The sequence below is a fragment of the Oncorhynchus kisutch genome, linkage group LG11 (genome assembly GCF_002021735.2).
Source record: "Oncorhynchus kisutch isolate 150728-3 linkage group LG11, Okis_V2, whole genome shotgun sequence".
Taxonomy (NCBI): domain Eukaryota; kingdom Metazoa; phylum Chordata; class Actinopteri; order Salmoniformes; family Salmonidae; genus Oncorhynchus; species Oncorhynchus kisutch.
In genome coordinates this window covers 41,217,328-41,236,826 of record NC_034184.2, presented here as the reverse complement: position 1 = coordinate 41,236,826, position 19,499 = coordinate 41,217,328, and the positions used below count along the sequence as shown (strand labels likewise).

At 44.9% G+C, this 19,499-nt stretch overlaps 1 pseudogene; it reads left to right on the top strand.

Annotated features, from left to right (window-relative positions):
- Nucleotides 1-18,310, top strand: part of LOC109899091 (F-box/WD repeat-containing protein 4-like) — a 33,016-nt pseudogene extending 14,706 nt beyond the window's left edge.
- Nucleotides 18,311-19,499: the final 1,189 nt, after the last annotated feature.

Here is a 19,499-nt window from a genome sequence, read left to right as displayed (position 1 = left end):
TATACTGCTGATTCCAGGAATGACTTGTCTTCCGATGGTGGTAAATAGTGGCACAGGATGTGACTGAGTTCAAATATACTGATGCTCAAGTCATGGGCTGCCACAGTTTTTTAAGAGAGGGAAAGGGGTGAAGAAATATAGATGCAGGGAAAGGGTGAAAGATAGGAGGGAGAAAAAAGGTGAGAGGAAAGGGGACAGAGGAGAGAGTGAGAACGGGGGAGGAAGAGAGGGAGCAATTTGTTCTGTCTATTACAATGGTAGGTTTGATTTGTTCTAGTTTCACAAATCAAGAATTGTACCCTTTGTTTTTCAAGAAATCAGGACCTTTTTATGACAGATACATGCCTTTATTCTAGAACAGTCTCATTAAAATCAGTTCCTCTTTCTTGAATCAGTTCCTCTTTCTTGATATGTCTAGTGTTGCCACTAGAAGTGGGGCAAAGGAACAAAGGAACCTGGGGCAAAGGAACCTTGACCGGTCACCCATTGTGGCTTTGATTTTAATTTAATTTAACACGTTTCTTTTATCACCCATTGCAATTAATTCTGTGTCTTTTTCATCTCAATGGCACAAAGCCTATGATCAGCCATACAGATGGATCCCACACAAGTGGCGCTTCCGAGCGCACCCCAACTTTTCATGGTGCCTTCTCTCATGGATAAACAGGGAAAAAGCATCAAAGGATCCCAACCATCCCTCCGAGATTCCCGTCAAAGGAGCCCCACAATCGCCTGGCTGATTCCTGGCATTCCGCTCTGAAAAGAGGGGGTTAAATGTCTGCGTTGGGAGGTCGGTCTGTCATACAAATTGCACGGGCATTGTTTTTGGAGAGAACGCGTGTGACATTTAAAGGTGGCTATTGTTCCACCCGTACATTCCTGCCCAGTTCTGTGCCCCACGGTTCTCCCAGCTCCGGGGCTAAATTAGGTGGACGTGCAGCGGGTTGCGTGGCTCCCTGAGTCCCCTCTGTTTGTTTTAGGGCTTGAAAACCCCAGCAGGACTCTTTCTCTACCTGTCTGACGTCCTTTCAGAGGAGTGGCTGTTTCCCAGCGCGGACGTCCCCAGGCCCAGTTTAGACTCCAGACTTAACCTTACAAGAGCCCCCCCCACCCATACTGCTTTTCAATAGTCCCCCGACACCAAGAGAGAATGCCCTTAGCTTCTCCCTTTTAAAAGTCTGTCAATTCATTAATGGTTCCTTTCACACACTGGGTGTGTGTATGTGTGTGAGTGTGTGTGGCCCTAAAGCCAACCTGACTCCTGCAGTGAGACCATACAGGCCCTATTCCCACTAAGAAAAATGAAGGAGAGTCTGAGGAGTGGCAAAAGAGATTTCTACTTTTCAATTCATATTACATCTTTGCCTTACCTTTCGTTGTGTCTGGCAATGCTACATTCTTGGTCCGTAGCTCAAATTGTCCATAAATATCAAAGTGAGCACAAGCCATTATGCACAAACTATTTAACAATCCAACCAACTTTTCTTCTAAACCATATTACACTATTGAATAATGCAACCAAACCATATTACACTCTTTAATAATGGAAGAATTCACAAGTATGTGCAGACAATTAAAGGGTTTATTTTGTTGTCCATACACATTAAATTAGCTGACAATACACAGATAACTCCCGCTAGCTAGTAATATGTGTAGCCGAGGGTATTTTTGTGAAAAGTCTAGTAAGTGTGAGACCCTCTACTACAGACAGTCACTACCGTCTCATAACAATCAGTCAGTCCCCCCTATGGTGGACAGTCAACTCACCTCTCAAAATAACTGCACTGTTGGGCTTCATTTTTTGGATTGACTCAAAAAACAAGGTCAGTAGCACAAGCTGCTCTGTAGGTTTTGAGTAGGGTCATAGTCACAGAACATTGGTGTGAGAGCAGCACGTCCCTCTGTCTTTCTGGGGTATACTGCCCATGCGATCTCTTTTGCAGGTTACATGCCTCCCAAGTGTCCCTTACTGATCTCTGAACTCCCATGTGTCCAAACCCAGTCCAAATGTTAGACATCATCCGTGGCGGCGTGCTATAATGACTCACCTTGTGATTTCACAGACTCAATAATGTGACAGGCTACATTCGGACAAACTCAGATGTGTTGTTACACCAATTCGATGCCTTTTAGGATTTCACCTAATTTAAACATTCTGTCATGAAAAAATTCAAACTTAAAAAAAACACATTTCCCATCTCGAGGTTCAATCATTTTTGTAAAACTTTACTAAGTGCCTATTACGTGCCAAATAACAGGGTTGACTGTAACATGGTTGACAATTTCATCTTAAATCAGCCCTAAATCTCTTTGTGACAGAGGAAATGGAAGCTTGTTGTGTGTAACAGGGAAGGGCAATTGAATGCAAATTGTTAAAACATTTGTAACCTGTCTATCTAATAGGTATCAAATCAAAGTTTAATTGTCGCAATACACACAGATGAGCAGAATTTAAAGCAGGTGCAGCGAACTGCTTTTGTTCCTACCTCCAGCAGTGCAGTAAATGGCTAACACTATAATAATAATACACAAATCATCTCAACAAAAAAATAAAGAAAAAAATAAGAAAAAACAAGATATTAAGAAATATCAGAACCAGCAATGTCAGAGTGCAGGATATAAATATGTGAAGTGTATGTACAGCAGTAGTTACGCTGAACAAAAATATAAACTCAACATGCAACAATTCAAAAGATCTTACTGCGTTATAGTTCATATAATGAAATAAGTCATTAGGCCCTATCCTATGAATTTCACATGACTGGGAATACAGCTATGCATCTGTTGGTCACAGATACCTTAAAAAAAAGGTTGGGCGTGGATCAGAAAACCAGTCAGTATCTGGTGTGATCACCATTTGCGTCATGCAGCACGACGCATCTCCTTAAATGAATATATAATCGACTTCAGTGGGCAAATGCTCACCTTCAATGGCCACTGGCATGCTGGAGAAGTGTGCTCTTCACGGATGAATCCCGGTTTCAACTGTACCGGGCAGATGGCAGACAGCGTGTATGGCGTTGTGCCCCATGGTGGCGTTGGGGTCATGGTATGGGCAGGTATAAGCTACAGACAATGAACACAATTGCATTTTATCGATGGCAATTTGAATGCATAGAGATACCGTGACGAGATCCTGAGTCCCATTGTCGTGCCATTCATCCGTTGCCATCACATCATGTTTCAGCATGATCTGTACACAATTCCTGGAAGCTGATAATGTCCCAGTTCTTCAATGGCCTACATACTCACCAGACATTTCACCCATTGAGCATGTTTGGGATGCTCTGGATCTATGTGTACAACAGCGTGTTCCAGATCCCGCCGATAACCAGCAACTTCGCACATCCATTGAACACAGCTTGATCAACAGCCTGATCAACTCTATAAGTCACGCTGCATGTGGCAAATGGTGGTCTCACCAGATGGTTTTCTGAGCCACGCCTCCTTTTTTAAGGTATCTGTGACAAACAAATGCATATCTGTATTCCCACTCATGTCAAATCCATAGATTAGGGCCTAATACATTTATTTCCGTTGACTGATTTCCTTATATGAACTGTAACTCAGTAATATCGTAGAAATGATTGCATATTGCGTGTATATTTTTGTTCAGTGTAGTTGCAGGAATAATGTTGCAGGAATGCTAACCTTATCCGTTTCTAACTAAATAAACTATTTCACAACAATAAACATTATGCAAACATTAATGTTACCAGTGCTCAATGACTTCAGAAAGTATTCATACCCCTTGACTTATTTCAAATTTAGTTACAGCCTAAATTCAAATGTCACCCATCTACATACAATACCCCATAATGACACAATTTTAGCAAATGTATTGAAATTTAAATACAGAAATGTCTAATTTACATAAGTATTCACACCCCTGAGTCAATACTTGTAGAAGCACCTTTGGCAGCTGTGAGTCTTTCTGGGTAAGTCTCAGAGCTTTCCACACCAGGATTGTGCAACATTTGCCCATTATTCTTTTCAACATTCTTCAAGCTCTGTCAAAATATGTTGTTGATCATTGCTAAACAACCATTTTCCGATCTTGCCATAGATTTAAGTCAAAACTGTAACTCGCCACTCGGGAACATTCACTGTCTTCTTGGTAAGCAACTCCAGTTTAGATTTGACCTTGTGTTTTAGGTTATTGTCCTGCTGAAAGGTCAAATCAAATCACATTTTATTGGTCACATACATATTGTTAGCAGATCTTAATGTGAGTGTAGCGAAATGCTTGTGCTTCTAGTTCTGACCATGCAGTAATATTTAACAAGTAATCTAACAACTTCACAACAACTACCTTATACACACAAGTGTAAAGGAATGAATATGAATATATGGATGAGCGATGGCCGAACAGCATAGGCAAGATGCAGTAGATGGTATAGAGTACAATATATACATATGAGATGAGTAATGTAGGGTATGTAAACATGATATAAAGTGGCATTGTTTTTAAAGTGACTAGTGATACATTTATTACATCCCATTTGTAATTATTAAAGTGGCTAGAGATTTGAGTCGGTATGTTGGCAGCAGACACTCAATGTTAGTGATGGCTATTTAACAGTCTGATGACCTTGAGATAGAAGCTGTTTTTCAGTCTCTCGGTCCCAGCTTTGATGCACCTGTACTGACCTCGCCTTCTGGATGATAGCGTGGTGAACAGGGAATGGCTCGGGTGGTTGTTGTCCTTGATGATCTTTTTTGCTTTCCTGTGACATCGGGTAGTGTAGGTGTCCTGGAGGGTAGGTAGTTTGCCCCCGGTGATACGTTGAGCAGACCTCACTACCCTCTGGAGAGCGTTATGGTTGTGGGTGGAGCAGTTGCCGTACCAGGCGGTGATACAGCACGACAGGATGCTTTCGATTGTGCATCTGTAAAAGTTGTGAGTGCTTTTGGTGACAAGCCAAATTTCTTCAGCCTCCTGAGGTTAAAGAGGCGCTGTTGCGCCTTCTTCACCACGCTGTCTGTGTGGGTGGACCATTTTAGTTTGTCCGTGATGTGTACGCTGAGGAACTTAAAACTTTCCACCTTCTCCACTACTGTCCCGTCGATGTGGACAGGGGGGTGCTCCCTCTGCTGTTTCCTGAAGTCCACGATCATCTCCTTTGTTTTGTTTTGTTGAGTGTGAGGTTGTTTTCCTGACACCACACTCTGAGGGCCCTCACCTCATCCCTGTAGGCCGTCTCGTCGTTGTTGGTAATCAAGCCTAGCACTGTAGTGTCATCTGCAAACTTGATGATTGAGTTGGAGGCGTGCATGGCCACGCAGTCATGGGTGAACAAGGAGTACAGGAGAGGGCTGAGAACGCACCCTTGTGGGGCCCCAGTGTTGATGATCAGCGGGGTGGAGATGTTGTTTCCTACCCTCACCACCTGGGGGCGCCCCGTCAGAAAGTCCAGGACCCAGTTGCACAGGGCGAGGTCGAGACCCAGGGTCTCAAGCTTAATGACGAGGTTGGAGGGTACTATGGTGTTAAATGCTGAGCTGTAATCGATGAACAGCATTCTTACATAGGTATTCCTCTTGTCCAGATGGGTAAGGGCAGTGTGCAGTGTTTTATTTATTTATTTATTTTACCTTTATTTAACCAGGTAGGCAAGTTGAGAACAAGTTCTCATTTACAATTGCGACCTGGCCAAGATAAAGCAAAGCAGTTCGACAGATAAAACGACACAGAGTTACACATGGAGTAAAAACAAACATACAGTCAATAATGCAGTATAAACAAGTCTATATACAATGTGAGCAAATGAGGTGAGAAGGGAGGTAGAGGCAAAAAAGGCCATGATGGCAAAGTAAGTACAATATAGCAAGTAAAATACTGGAATGGTAGTTTTGCAATGGAAGAATGTGCAAAGTAGAAATAAAAAATAATGGGGTGCAAAGGAGCAAAATAAATAAATAAATTAAAATTAAATACAGTTGGGAAAGAGGTAGTTGTTTGGGCTAAATTATAGGTGGGCTATGTACAGGTGCAGTAATCTGTGAGCTGCTCTGACAGTTGGTGCTTAAAGCTAGTGAGGGAGATAAGTGTTTCCAGTTTCAGAGATTTTTGTAGTTCGTTCCAGTCATTGGCAGCAGAGAACTGGAAGGAGAGGCGGCCAAAGAAAGAATTGGTTTTGGGGGTGACTAGAGAGATATACCTGCTGGAGCGTGTGCTACAGGTGGGAGATGCTATGGTGACCAGCGAGCTGAGATAAGGGGGGACTTTACCTAGCAGGGTCTTGTAGATGACATGGAGCCAGTGGGTTTGGCGACGAGTATGAAGCGAGGGCCAGCCAACGAGAGCGTACAGGTCGCAATGGTGGGTAGTATATGGGGCTTTGGTGATAAAACGGATTGCACTGTGATAGACTGCATCCAATTTGTTGAGTAGGGTATTGGAGGCTATTTTGTAAATGACATCGCCAAAGTCGAGGATTGGTAGGATGGTCAGTTTTACAAGGGTATGTTTGGCAGCATGAGTGAAGGATGCTTTGTTGCGAAATAGGAAGCCAATTCTAGATTTAACTTTGGATTGGAGATGTTTGATATGGGTCTGGAAGGAGAGTTTACAGTCTAACCAGACACCTAAGTATTTGTAGTTGTCCACGTATTCTAAGTCAGAGCCGTCCAGAGTAGTGATGTTGGACAGGCGGGTAGGTGCAGGTAGCGATCGGTTGAAGAGCATGCATTTAGTTTTACTTGTATTTAAGAGCAATTGGAGGCCACGGAAGGAGAGTTGTATGGCATTGAAGCTTGCCTGGAGGGTTGTTAACACAGTGTCCAAAGAAGGGCCGGAAGTATACAGAATGGTGTCGTCTGCGTAGAGGTGGATCAGGGACTCACCAGCAGCAAGAGCGACCTCATTGATGTATACAGAGAAGAGAGTCGGTCCAAGAATTGAACCCTGTGGCACCCCCATAGAGACTGCCAGAGGTCCGGACAGCAGACCCTCCGATTTGACACACTGAACTCTATCAGAGAAGTAGTTGGTGAACCAGGCGAGGCAATCATTTGAGAAACCAAGGCTGTCGAGTCTGCCGATGAGGATATGGTGATTGACAGAGTCGAAAGCCTTGGCCAGATCAATGAATACGGCTGCACAGTAATGTTTCTTATCGATGGCGGTTAAGATATCGTTTAGGACCTTGAGCGTGGCTGAGGTGCACCCATGACCAGCTCTGAAACCAGATTGCATAGCAGAGAAGGTATGGTGAGATTCGAAATGGTCGGTAATCTGTTTGTAGACTTGGCTTTCGAAGACCTTAGAAAGGCACGGTAGGATAGATATAGGTCTGTAGCAGTTTGGGTCAAGAGTGTCCCCCCCTTTGAAGAGGGGGATGACCGCAGCTGCTTTCCAATCTTTGGGAATCTCAGACGACACGAAAGAGAGGTTGAACAGGCTAGTAATAGGGGTGGCAACAATTTCGGCAGATAATTTTAGAAAGAAAGGGTCCAGATTGTCTAGCCCGGCTGATTTGTAGGGGTCCAGATTTTGCAGCTCTTTCAGAACATCAGCTGAATGGATTTGGGAGAAGGAGAAATGGGGAAGGCTTGGGCGAGTTGCTGTTGGGGGTGCAGTGCTGTTGTCCGGGGTAGGAGTAGCCAGGTGGAAAGCATGGCCAGCCGTAGAAAAATGCTTATTGAAATTCTCAATTATGGTGGATTTATCAGTGGTGACAGTGTTTCCTATCTTCAGTGCAGTGGGCAGCTGGGAGGAGGTGTTCTTATTCTCCATGGACTTTACAGTGTCCCAGAACTTTTTTGAGTTAGTGTTGCAGGAAGCAAATTTCTGCTTGAAAAAGCTAGCCTTGGCTTTTCTAACTGCCTGTGTATAATGATTTCTAGCTTCCCTGAACAGCTGCATATCACGGGGGCTGTTCGATGCTAATGCAGAACGCCATAGGATGTTTTTGTGTTGGTTAAGGGCAGTCAGGTCTGGGGAGAACCAAGGGCTATATCTGTTCCTGGTTCTAAATTTCTTAAATGGGGCATGTTTATTTAAGATGGTTAGGAAGGCATTTTTTTTAAATATCCAGGCATCCTCTACTGACGGGATGAGATCAATATCCTTCCAGGATACCCCGGCCAGGTCGATTAGAAAGGCCTGCTCGCAGAAGTGTTTCAGGGAGCGTTTTACAGTGATGAGTGGAGGTCGTTTGACCGCTGACCCATTACGGATGCAGGCAATGAGGCAGTGATCGCTGAGATCTTGGTTGAAGACAGCAGAGGTGTATTTAGAGGGGAAGTTGGTTAGGATGATATCTATGAGGGTGCCCGTGTTTAAGGTTTTGGGGAGGTACCTGGTAGGTTCATTGATTATTTGTGTGAGATTGAGGGCATCAAGTTTAGATTGTAGGATGGCTGGGGTGTTAAGCATGTTCCAGTTTAGGTCGCCTAGCAGCACGAACTCTGAAGATAGATGGGGGGCAATCAGTTCACATATGGTGTCCAGAGCACAGCTGGGGGCAGAGGGTGGTCTATAGCAGGCGGCAACGGTGAGAGACTTGTTTTTAGAGAGGTGGATTTTTAAAAGTAGAAGTTCAAATTGTTTGGGTACAGACCTGGATAGTAGGACAGAACTCTGCAGGCTATCTTTGCAGTAGATTGCAACACCGCCCCCTTTGGCAGTTCTATCTTGTCTGAAAATGTTGTAGTTTGGAATTAAAATGTCTGAGTTTTTGGTGGTCTTCCTAAACCAGGATTCAGACACAGCTAGAACATCCGGGTTGGCAGAGTGTGCTAAAGCAGTGAATAGAACAAACTTAGGGAGGAGGCTTCTAATGTTAACATGCATGAAACCAAGGCTATTACGGTTACAGAAGTCGTCAAAAGAGAGCGCCTGGGGAATAGGAGTGGAGCTAGGCACTGCAGGGCCTGGATTCACCTCTACATCGCCAGAGGAACATAGGAGGAGTAGAATAAGGGTACGGCTAAAAGCTATGAGAATTGGTCGTCTAGAACGTCTGGAACATAGAGTAAAAGGAGGTTTCTGGGGGCGATAAAATAGCATCAAGGTATAATGTACAGACAAATGTATGGTAGGATGTGAATACAGTGGAGGTAAACCTAGGTATTGAGTGATGAAGAGAGAGATATTGTCTCTAGAAACATCGTTGAAACCAGGAGATGTCATTGCATGTGTGGGTGGTGGAACTAATAGGTTGGATAAGGTATAGTGAGCAGGACTAGAGGCTAGTGTGATTGCGATTGCGTCGTCTGTGGACCTGTCGGGGCGGTAAGCAAATTGGAGTGGGTCTAGGGTGTCAGGTAGGGTGAAGGTGATATGATCCTTCATGATGACAGAAATGAGTGCTATGGGGCGATAGTCATTTAGCTCAGTTACCTTAGCTTTCTTGGGAACAGGAAAAATGGTGGCCATCTTGAAGCATGTGGGAACAGCAGATTGGGATAGGGCTTGATTGAATATGTCCATAAACACAGCAGCCAGCTGGTCTGCACATGCTCTGAGGACGCGGTGAGGGATGCCATCTGGGCCGGCAGCCTTGCGAGGGTTAACACGTTTAAATGTATTACTCACGTTGGCTGCGGTGAATTAGAGCCCACAGGTTTTGGTAGCGGCTGTGTCAGTGGCACTGTATTGTCCTCAAAGCGAGCAAAGAAGTTGTTTAGTTTGTCTGTGAGCAAGACATCGGTGTCCACGACCGGGCTGGTTTTATTTTTGTAATCCGTGATTGTCTGTAGACCCTGGCACATACGTCTCATGTCTGAGCCGTTGAATTGTGACTCTACTTCGTCTCTATACTGACGCTTAGCTTGTTTGATTGCCAAGACGGAGGGAATAGCTACACTGTTTGTATTCGGTCATGTTTTCGGTCTCCTTGCCATGATTAAAAGAAGTGGTTCGCGCTTTCAGTTTTGCGCAAATGCTGCCATCAATCCATGGTTTCTGGTTGGGGAAGGTTTTAATTGTCACCGTGGGTACAACATCACCGATGCTCTTGCTAAAAACTCACTCACCGAATCAGCGTGTACATCAATGTTGTTGTCCGATGCTATTCGAAACATATCCCAGTCCACGTGATCGAAGCAATATTTAAGCGTGGAATCAGATTGGTCGGACCAGCGTTGAACAGACCTGAGCACCGGTGTTTCCTGTTTTAGTTTCTGTCTATAGGCTGGGAGCAACAAAATGGAGTTGTGGTCAGATTTGCCGAAAGGAGGGCGAGGGAGGGCTTTGTATGCGTCGCGATGATCGAGAATTTTTCCAACCCGGGTTGCGCAGTCAATGAGCTGATACAATTTAGGGAGTCTTGTTTTCAGATGAGCCTTGTTAAAATCCCCAGCTACAATAAATGCAGCCTCAGGATATGTGGTTTCCAATTTACATAGAGTTCTTTCAGGGCCGTCGAGGTGTCTGGTTGGGGGGATATACATGGCTGTGATTATAATCGAAGAGAATTCTCTTGGTAGATAATGCGGTCTGCATTTTATTGTAAGGAATTCTAGGTGAGGTGAACAAAAGAACTTGAGTTTGTGTATGTTGTTATGACCACACCACGACTTGTTAATCATAAGGCATACCCCCCCCCCCACCCTTTTTCTTACCAGAGAGATGTTTGTTTCTGTCGGTGCGATGCGGGAAGGTGAATTCTTCATCCAGAGTCTGGTGGAAAGCAGACTGAACCAGGTTTTTCTCTAGGATTTTGCCTGTGCTTAGCTCCATTACATTTTATTTTTAATCCTAAAAAAACTCCCCAATCCTTAATGTTTACAAGCCAACCCATAATATGATGTAGCCACCACTATGCTTGAAAATGTGTAGAGTGGTACTCAGTAACTGTGTTGTATTAGATTTGCCCCAAACGTAATATGTTGTATTCAGGACAAAAAGTGAATTGCTTTGCCCATTTTTGCAATTTTACTTTATTGCCTTGTTGCAAACATGATGCATGTTTTGGAATATTTTTTATTCTATACAGGCTTCCTTCTTTGCACTCTGCCAGTTAGGTTAGTATTGTGGGGTAACTACAATATTGTTGATCCATCCTCAGTTTTCTCCTATCACAACCATTAAACTCTGTAACTGATTTAAAGTCACCATTGGCCTCATGGTGAAATCCCTGAGTGGTTTCCTACCTCTCTGGCAACTGAGTTAGGAAGGATGCCTGTGTCTTTGTAGTGACTTGGTGTATTGATACATCACCCAAAGTGTAATTAATAACTTGTTGAGGTAGACCATTCAATTCTTGTGGGTCAGCTAAGGAGTATTGGTGTCTCTGAGGGGTCTTTGGCCTGGTTTGCTAATTACCTCTCTCAAAGAGTGCAATGTGTATCCTCAGCAAATGTACTGCCTCAAATTCAGGCTGTAACACAACACAATGTGGCAAATGTCAAGGGGTGTGAATAATTTCTGAAGGCACTGTAGCTAGGGCATCAGTCTCTAAGGTGCAGGGTAGATTACCAGGTGGTAGCTGGCTAGTGACAGTATCTAAGGTGCAGGAAAGGGTACAGAGCGGAGGCCGGCCAGTGATGACTGGTTAACAGTCTGATGACCTGGAGATAGAAGCCATCTTCAATTTTCTGTCCCTGCTTTGATGCCCCTGTACTGTCTTCGCCTGCTAGATGGTAGAAGGGTGAACTGGCTGTGGCTCGGATGGCTGATGTCCTTGATGATCTTCTTGGCCTTCCTGTGGCACCGGGTGCTGTAGATGTCTTGGAGGGCAGGCATTGTGCCCCCGGTGATGTATTGGGCTGACCGCACCACCCTCTGGAGAGCCTTGCGGTTGCAAGCGGTGTAGTTGCTGTAGCAGGTGGTGATGCAGCCTGACAGAATGCTCTCGGTTGAAGAGATGCTGTTGCGCCTTCTTCACCACAGTGTCGTTGTGGAGGGACCATTTCAAATGCTCAGTGATGTGCACGCAGAGGAACTTGAAGCTTTTAACCTTCTCCACTTAGGCCCCATTGATGTGGATGGGGGCGTGCTCTCTCTACGGTCTCCTGTAGTCCACGATCAGCTCCTTTGTTTTGTTGTCGTTGAGGGAGAATGTATTTTCCTTGCTCCCCTCCGCCAGGCCTCTGTCCTCCTCCCTGTAGGCTGTCTCGTCGTTGTTGGTAATCAGGCCTACCACTGTTGTGTCGTCAGCAAACTTGATGATTGAGTTGGAGACTTACGGAGCCACACAGTCATGGGTGAAAAGGGAGTACATATGAGGGGCTGAGCTGAGCATGCACCCCTGTGGGTCCCCCCTGTTGAGGATCCCTGTGCATACCTTCAACACCTGGGGTCAGCCCGTCAGGAAGTCTAGGACCCAGTTAGGCATGGAGGGGTTCAGACCAAGGGCCCTGAGCTTAGTGATGAGCCTGGAGGGAACTATGGGGTTGAAGGCTGAGTGTAGTCAGCATTCTTACATTGGTGAACAGCATTCTCACATTGGTGTTACTCTTGTCCAGGTGTGATAGAGCAGTGTGCAGTGCAATGACTATTGCGTCGTCCGTGGATCTATTGGGGGCAGTATGCAAATTGTAGTGGGTCTAGGGCAGGGATCATCAACTAGATGAGCGGATGGTTGGGGGGCCGGAGTGTAATTACAAATAATCAGACCCCTTCCCCTTTTCTACATTTAGTTGCGTTACAGCCTTATTCTAAAATTGATTTTAAAAAAGTGTCCCTCATCAATCTACACACAATACCCCATAATGACAAAGCGATTAAATTTTTTTTGGGTGCAAATTTATTCAAAATAAAAACAGAAATACCTTATTTACATAAGTATTCAGACCCTTTGCTATTAGACTTGAAATTGAGCTCAGGTGCATCCTGTTTTCATTGATCATCCTTGAGATGTTTTTACAACTTGATTGCAGTCCACCTGTGGTAAATTCAATTGATTGGACATGATTTGGAAAGACACACACCTGTCTATATAAGGTCCCATAGTTGACCGTGCATGTCAGAGCAACAACCAAGCCATGAGGTCAAAGAAATTGTCCGTAGAGCTCCGAGACAGGATTGTGTCGAGGCACAGATCTGGGGAAGGGTACCAAAAAATTACTGCAGCATTGAAGTTCCCCAAGAACACAGTGGCCTGCTACAAAGGCCTCTGTGTTCAAATTGCTGCAAAGAAACCAGTACTAAAGGACACCAATAGGAAGAAGAGACTTGCCTGGGTCAATAAACATGAGCAATGGACATTAGACTGGTGGAAATCTGTCTTTTTGTCTGATGAGTCCAAATTTGAGATTTGTGTTATTGTGAGGCGCAGAGTAGGTGAACGCATGATGTCCGCATGTGTGGTTTCCACCATGAAGCATGGAGGAGGTGTGATGCTGTGGAGGTGCTTTGCTGTTGACGCTGTTGGTGATTTATTTAAAATTCAAGGCACACTTAACCAGCATGGCTACCACAGCATTCTGCAGCAATACGCTATCCCATCTGTTTTGCTCTTAGTGGGACTATCATTTGTTTTTCAACAGGACAAGGACCCAAAACACACCTCTAGGCTGTGTAAGTGATATTTAATCAAGGAGAGTGATTGAGTGCTGCATCAGATGACCTGGCATCCACAATCATCCGACCTCAACCCAATTGAGATGGTTTGGGATGAGTTGGACCGCAGAGTGAAGGAAAAGCAGCCAACAAATGCTCAGCATATGTGGGAACTCCTTCAAGACGGTTGGAAAAGCATTTCTCATGAAGCTGGTTGAGAGAATGCCAAGAGTGTGCAAAGCTGTCATTTCATTTTTTAAAACCTTTATTTAACTATGCAAGTCAGTTAAGAAAAAAATATTATTTACAATGACGGGTTACTCCGGCCAAACCCTGACGACGCTGCGCCGATTGTGCCGATGTGATACAGCCTGGATTCAAACCAGGGACTGTAGTGACACGTCTTGCACTGAGATGCAGTGCCTTACACCGCTGCGCCACTCGGGAGTCCCAAGGCAAAGGATGGCTACTTTGAAGAATCAAAAATATAAATAATTTTTGGTTACTACTGTACATGATTCCATATGTGTTTTTTTTCTCCATAGTTTTAATGTCTTCACTATTATTAAACAATGTATAAAATACAAACAATAAAGAAAAACCCTTGAATGAGAAGGTGTGTCCAAACCTTTGACTGGTACTGTATATCAAAGGGACACAAAAGGCACTCACTCACTTCATGGGCCCGACTCTGTTATGTGACGGTAATGACTCGTCAGTATTATTTTATCGACTCAACCATGTGACTTTCCACTCAGGCATGCTTTGGGCCAGACTCAGGTATGTGACGGTGTGGACCCAGACATGAGATGGTCAGATCACACAATCAAGCCGCAGCTCAAAGGCAAGTGGCAGCCCCACATGCAGATACAGTCCTTCTGACATATGGTTATGCTCCATCCTGTAATCTTTTCCTAGGCTCATAAAAGTGGTGACCTAACAATTTGAGAATCCCTTTTTGCTGCTCGCCATCCGTCACGCAGTGCTATTACGGGCTTTAATATATTGACGCAGATGTGAAGAGCGCTTTCATGGATCCGGGTTTTTATCATCTCACCTTGGTGTCGGACGTTTCAGAGGGCCACGAAGACCTTCAAGTGCAATCAGCTCAATTGTGTCTGTGAGACGTTGTATTCAGGCTATGAATTGAATGGCCTATATCCTTGTGGGTTGAGGGATATAGGGGGCTCTCTATAAGACACGTTTGAGTTATGAGTCAATTATTCACGTGTGGCTTGAGTGGTATAGGTGTTCTTTGTCTGGCATGCATTAAGCCCTGGGTTTTAGCAGTAAAAAGAAAATGAGAGGTCGGTACCCCACACAGACACATAGCCCAGAGAGAGAGCCTCATCACAGACTCCCCATTGGCCAGGCTTAGACCCCAGGGCTGAGAAAGCTCTCATCCAATAAGACGCCCCGTGAGGAAAGCCCTCGTCCAATAAGATGGCCCCCTGGGGTGAGGCTGGCGGATTACCAGTCTGCCCCTGGTGTTTGGGGCAGTGGGGGCACGAGCGAGGAGGGGGAGGGAGTGCGGTCACCAGGGCCAGCGGGCACCTTTAAATGGTTGCTAGGGAGCAGGTATCAAAGGTCTGTGATTCGCACACAGTCACGGTCATGGAGGAATTAAACAGCAACAAAGAGACAGTTATTCTGCAATAATCCGCACTGTGGAGGGCAAGTTATTCTCCAATAATCAGAGCCGCTGAGGGGCCAGCCAACAGAGGACTGTGATCACAAGAGCATGGTACTGCTCATACACACACCCACCCATACACGTCCTTTGTGTACCCATACACACAAATATATATTTTTTACACACCACGCCATTTTCTCTCTCTCTCTCTCTCTCTCTCTCTCTCTCTCACACACACACACCTCCATCCCGCACAGTGTCGTAGCGTGGGAGGATCCCTGTAATCGGCCTCAGAGCCCTCTCCCAGATAGAGAGGTGTTGACTTTGATCTCCTCTGGGTGGTCTGGAGCCGGTGGGATTGGGAATATAGAGATGGAGAGAGAGGGCTGTCTGTGGGAATATGAAGATATACACAGAGAGCTTAGGGGTGAATCAAGGATCAACTCCAAGAAAGACCTAGACCGGTGACAAAAGTGTGTTGTCTTCCTCTCACTTTGAGATAAGATAAGTTATACCTAGTAGGGACTCCATTGATTATTCGTGGTTGCTTATGGGTGTAAGTGAACATTGTACATCCTCATGTACAGAAGCACTATGGACCTCCTGTATTCGACGTAAAGTAGCCAGCGGTTATTTATTGATACAGAGGGAAGAGTGTACATGTAACATGTCTGTGATCTTAGGTGCAGGAACTGAACTGTCTCTCTCTTCATCTTTCTTCTTTTTCCTACTTTCTCTCTATTTCTCCCTCCTCCCTTTCACTGTCTCAGGTGTGAGTTGCTGTGTTGTCTAGGTTCAGAGTCCCAGAGGGAAGCAGGTGTGGTGGATATAGTATATGAGTCGCCCTTCCAGCAGCTCACCTGTGGCTACGAAGCCTATATCCGCTCTTGGGACCTCCGCCTCAGCCCCAGGTACACCGTCCGTCCATCAAGCAAACTGTCAATCAATACTTTTTTTTTTCTTCGTATTCACGTATGTATAAATTGTCAATGTACTGTGGCTCATATTGTATGGCAAAATGTACCTCCACCAATATAGCACATGCATCAATATACATTATAAAACTGTTCAAGCATTATGATTTGCAAAGAAGCATTCTGTGCCGTGCCAAAATGAGAATTAACATCACGGCTACATCATACACTTCAATACACGTGCTATGAGTCAGCACAGCACACATAAGAGCACTAGCAACACAGTCTAGTCATTTTGCCTCCCCTCCATCTTCCAAAGAGAAAGAGCGCAGTATGTTACTATCCAGTCCGCACTGGGCGGTGCCCGTATTGATGCGGAGCGTTTCCACAACAAACCTGGTCCTGCTATCATAGGAGACGGAGCCATTTGATTTGGGTGGTGTGTGTGTATGTGTGTGAGGTGTTTTTGTGGGGAGGGGTCCAGTCAAGTAACACAAATAAAAGCTGATTGTCAGCTAGCTCTGGGGAGTTGAGTGGAGGGTTGGGCTGGGATGGGGGTCCCTCTTTAGACATCAATAATTCACACCACACACAGCACCCCCAGGAGGCTCCCTGGGACAGTGAGGAGGCGCGGGGTGTCTGGACGTTGGGTTCCCGCTGAAAGCAGGACTTTGAGTTTTGCAGATGCCTGGAGGGTATCCGACCAGCGGACAGCAACACACACACACAGTTCATTCTCTGTCTGATATACACTGTTGTCTTGGTGTTGTGAAGCACCTGTCTCTTGTTATGGGTTAATGTTGTGTAGTGTTGTTGTATATTTTATCAGATTGATCTATCATCTCATGGTCTTGTTGAATATGTAAGTTTTGTGTATCACGTTGTTTCATCATATTTTTGGGGTTATTTCTTTATATTTATAATACGTTTTTGGGGGAATTGGGTAAAGGCAAATAGTTTTCTCATGTGATGTGGTATTGTTTTATTTAGTTTTATGTAGAGATGTCTGTTTTTGTGTCGTGGCTGTGACAAACTCTGCTGCATTCTCACCATGTCGGCTATAGGTTTGGCAGAGAGGGGGGAAACGAGAGAGAAAGAGAAGTCAGCCCAATGGGCCTTGTCTACCTCATGCACTCTTGACTCACATTGTCCCAGAAAAACACACTCCAAGAAACCGACACAGCCAAAACTCTCTCAGAGACACACAATAGTAAGTTACTGCTTGACTTTAACCTCAGTTGCCAAGACAGGTAAAGTGGTCTGGTGACAGGGACACTCCTTTGAGTCTGGTCGAATCAGGGCTATATGTGGATATATCTGGTGTCTCTCAACACTTTAGGACCCAATGACAGTGAATTGACCTCGTGCTCATTGGATTGCTAAAATTAGGACGAAGAAACGGTGTGTGCCTGTGTGTGTGTGCACGCCTGTGTGTGTGTGTGTGTGTGTGTGTGTGAGACTGACTCCAGACGCCTCTGTTGCCCTGCTGTCTGCACCCGGTCCCTGTGCATCACTTATTGATGAGGCTCTAATGGATGATCGATCTCCATTGGCAGAACTCCTAAAATATTTCCCCTACCACCACCTCCTTCCCCACCGCAAACCCAGCCAGCACTCCCAACACCCCAGCGCCTTTCCGTAAACAACAGATGAAGTTTCAGCATCCCCAGACAACTCGCACACAAACCTCACAACATACACCCTACTCAAAACACATACCAACATACACAATCTAACTTACTCAAAACATGCACACACACATTTGCCTTCTTAAAATTCTTCAAAGTACACTCTCCAAAATCCAGTCACATTCCGCACTGTGAAGTAGTGGTCCTCGCCTAGGTCATCAAAGTAAGTTGAACCTAATGAATGCTGTAACGCTTTCGTTTTGGACTATTTCACCTCCTGCAATTCATAGTATTTCAAGTGTCTACATGTCTACTTTTTCACAAACATCCTCCTGTCCAACAGGAAGTGTGTCATGGAGTGGGAGGAGCCTCACGACAGTGCCCTCTACTGCATCCAGACGGACGGGAATAAATATGATTGCCAGTGGCTCCATGACGGCGTCATGCGGATGTGGGATAAGTGTCAGACCCGCTGCGTAGAGGTATGTGTTTGTAAAATCAATTTGTGTGTGGGTGACGGCCATTTATGACTGTTGTTTTCCTTGCCACAGATGTTGCAGTTATCCTCCACTGTGAGCAGCCCAGTGTGGTCACCTGATGCAGCACTCTTCTTCTTGGTCAAATAGCCCTTACACAGCCTGGAGGTGTGTTGGGTCATTGTCCTGTTGAAAAACAAATGATAGTTCCACTAACCAGATGGGATGGCGTGTCGCTTGCGAATTCTGTGGTAGCCATGCTGGTTAAGTGTGTCTTGAATCCTAAAAAAAATCACAGACAGTGTCACAAGCAAAGCACCCTCACACCATCACACCTCCTCTATGCTTCATGGTGGGAACCACACATGCAGAGATCATCTGTTCACCTACTCTGCGTCTCACAAAGACACTGCGGTTGAAACCAAAAATCTCAAATTTGGACTGATCAGAACAAAGGACAGATTTCCACCGGTCTAATGTCCATTGCTCGGGTTTCTTGGCCCAAGAAAGTATCTTCTTCTTATTGGTGTCCTTTAGTAGTGGTTTCTTTGCAGCAATTCGACCACGAAGGCCTGATTCACACAGTCTCCTCTGAACAGTTGATGTTGAGATGTGTCTGTTATTTGAACTCTGTGAAGCATTTATTTGGGCTGCAATTTCTGAGGCTGGTAACTCTAATGAACTTATCCTCTGCAGCAGAGCTAACTCTGGGTCTTCATGAGAGCCCATCACACCTCCTATTTGAGCTGTTCTTGCCATAATATGGACTTGGTCTCTTTCCAGATAGGTGTGGTATACAGAAGATAGTCATATCTTGTCACAACACAACTGATTGGGTCAAACACATTAAGAAGGAAAGAAATTCCACAAATTAACTTTTAACAAGGCACACCTGTTAATTGAAATGCATTCCAAGTGACTACCTCATGGAGCTGTTTGAGAGAATGCCAAGAGTGGGCAAAGCTGTCATCAAGGCAACGGGTGGCTACTTTGAAGAATCTCAAATATGAAATATATTTTGATTTGTTTAACACTTTTATGGTTACCCACATAATTCCATATGTGTTGTTTCATAGTTTTGATGTCTTCACTATTATTCTACAATGTAAAAATAAGGAAAAAACCCTGGAATAAGTAGGTGTGTCCAAACTTTTGACTGGTACTGTATATGCGGATACTATGCCCTGAAACCAACATGGAAACCTCTGCCAGGGCAACACAGATCCTGGACTAGAGGGCATGCAAGAACATGTTGTTACAGGACTAATCCAGTGGCCTGGGGGCTCTCTCTCTCTCTCTCACACACACACACACACATATACACACACACGATAAAGCCTAGATAACGCTTCCATTGAAGAACACACAGGGAGGTGTTTCCACCTCACACTTTGAGTG